Raw genomic sequence first — 3,006 nt, forward strand, 5'->3', positions numbered from 1 at the left:
ACTGTACTCTCCACTTTCTCCGTGCCAAATCTACACATGGTATAAATGCCTAAACCCACGACATAATACATTATCTCTAATGATTTCAACACTATTGACCACATTTACATTATTACAATCAACACAAGGACAATAAAGGCCTTTGCCACCCAGTTTGCGTTGATAAGCTAAAGCCCTCTCGCAAAACTCTTGAACCCCGTTCCAAAATTCCAATGTATCGCGTCCACCATACATCCAACCACAATCCTTCTCCATTTAGTAAATTGTCTCTAAACATATATAGCAACATATAATGAATAATGTGTAATTGCTACATATTTTATGTAAATCAAATTCAAGTACAAAACGTGAATATACCATTCATATAGTGAAAAAATGCATGTTTCCAAAGGGTCCTTATCATTCCAACCTAAACCATCCTTGAATGTCTACTCTCACTAGTGAATGTATGTCAACTTTCTAATTTTAAGGAAAATCCGGCAGCATTTCCCCCTAGTTCTCCAAGTACACGATGTAGATAATTAATTACCCACATATGTACCTAGAGAACATAGTGAGGAAATGGTAAGCCAAGATGTTCCTTAAAATTGAAAAGAAAACATACATTCACCACCTAAGTGAGAGTACACATTCAAGAACAGTCCTAACCAGGGACTATTCAAGACTTTCTCCTAATGAGAAAGCCTTGAACGGGTATCTAAGCATATGATGATGCAAGTATTCTATATATTGTTGTATTTATTTGCAATTAAACAATACACAAGTTAAATGGATAAATAGAAAGAAATAAAGCTAAGTAAAGTTTATAAGTCATACCAATATAGCAACTACCCACTTGAGCTCAATATGTAGTCCTCAAGCTAAACTCTTGCTTTAATTCACAAATCTATTAAAAAACAAAAATTAGCAACGTCACTAATTCTCTAATATATTCACAATTCTCTAAAGTATTCACAATTCTCTAATTTATTCACAACTAATTAAGTGGAAATATCGCTATTTCTCTAATTTATGCACAATAATTCTCTAATTTAATCACAATTCTCTAAATTATTCACAATTCTCTAATGTAATCACAATTCTCTAATTTATTCACAATTTTCTAATTTATTCACAACTAATTATTAACAAGGTCACTAATTCTCTAATATATTCACAATTACCCATTAACACAACCTAAAATTACACATAATAACATACCAAAATTCAACTAATTAAGTAACATTTTTACTAATATCTACTATATTCAAAAGTACTCATTAAATCAACCTTAAAATAACCCATTAAAACATACAAAATTTTCAACTAAGGAACAATGTAATGCAAAATTACTCTAATCTACAATATGTATTCAAAATTTCTAAATAAACAAAAATTCAAAAATTAAAAAAATTAGGGTAAAATTATATACATTCCTTGAATTTAATTTGCTTAACAATAATTGTTCAAAATGCTATTGAAAATAATAGAATTACATATTTCAAAATAATTGTTCAATTTTTTAACAAAAAAATAAAAACTTACCCTAAACTAGTTGGAGGTGGAAGAAGATAAGGGGAGGAGAGATTGAGGAAGACCCTCGGTGGTGCAGGAAGCAGCGGTGGTGCGCAATGGTGGAGGCAGCGCTGCGGTGGAGTGGTGGAGGCGGTGCGCGGTGGTGGAGGTAACAGCGATGGATGTTGTTTTCGAACAATGCTAAGGCATTGAAAGAGAAAGAAAGGGAAAACGGAAGGGCAGGGGAGGATTGAAAGAGAGAGGCGGTGGTTTTCGACACCTCTGGTGGCCGGTGAAGAAGGCGGCTGTGGTGGAGGGAAAAGGGGGAGGGTGTTCAGTTCGCTCTAATGAAACAGTGAAGCTAAGGGATGGAATGAAGGGAATGAAAGAGAAAGAGAGGAAGAAGAATGAAAAGGCCACTTTTTTTTTTGAATTTGGCACCGGTTCAAACCGGTGCCATTTTTATTTTTGGCACCGGTTCAGGCCAAACCGGCGCCATATCTCTTATTCTAAAAACCCGCCCATTTCTAGACCGGTTTTGGCCACCGGTTTGGCCTGAACCGGTGCCATATGGGGGCTGCCTATTAGTGATAACCTCCAAGCTTGCCTCCCTAGAAGAGCGTGATTAAAGACCTCCATATCACAAAAACCAAGGCCGCCTAAACATTTCGGGTTGCACATTGAGTCCCAGCTCTTCCAATGTACATGATTCTTGCCATCCAAACTCCCCCACCAAAATTTCGCCGTGAGTGAATGGATCTCATTGATCACACTAGAAGGAATTCTATAGACCCCCATGAGATATGTTGGAACAGCTTGGATTACCGACTTGATGAGAACCTCTTTCCCTGCTCTCGATAGCAATTTCTCCTTCCATCCTTGAAGTTTTTTCCAAATTCGATCTTTAAGTGCTGCAAAAACTGATTTTTTGGATCTCCTAATGATAGTAGGAACTCCCAAATATTTCCCATGAGCATCAACTAAACTCATTCCCAATAAATCAATCAACTCCTTTTTCTTCGACAAACACACATCTTTGCTAAAAGAGACCTCCGACTTCTCATAATTAATTTTCTGACCGGAAGCTGCTTCATACATGTTGAGTATATCAACTATCTTTGAGCATTCAACTCGGTTAGCTCTAGCAAAAATTTAACTGTCATCAGCAAAAAAGAGATGGGAAATTTCTGGGCCATTCCTACTTGCTCGAATGCCATGTAAAGCTCTACATTCCACCGCTCTCCGAATCATCCCTGAAAGTGCATCAGCAATCATAATAAATAAATACGAAGAGAGCGAATCTCCCTGACTTAAGCCTCGAGAGGGAACTAAAACGCCGCAAACAAGACCACTAACTATGAAAGAGTATGATACGGCTGTGACACAACTCATCACCACTCTAACCCAGACTTCCGAGAACCCCATCTTCAGTAGTAACTGTTTTAGAAAGAGTCACTCTACTCTGCCATACGCCTTGCTCATATCAAGTTTAAGAGAGATCGTCCCTTTTCA

This window comes from Chenopodium quinoa, unplaced genomic scaffold (assembly GCF_001683475.1).
Source record: "Chenopodium quinoa cultivar QQ74 unplaced genomic scaffold, ASM168347v1, whole genome shotgun sequence".
In the NCBI taxonomy this organism is placed as follows: Eukaryota; Viridiplantae; Streptophyta; class Magnoliopsida; order Caryophyllales; family Amaranthaceae; genus Chenopodium; species Chenopodium quinoa.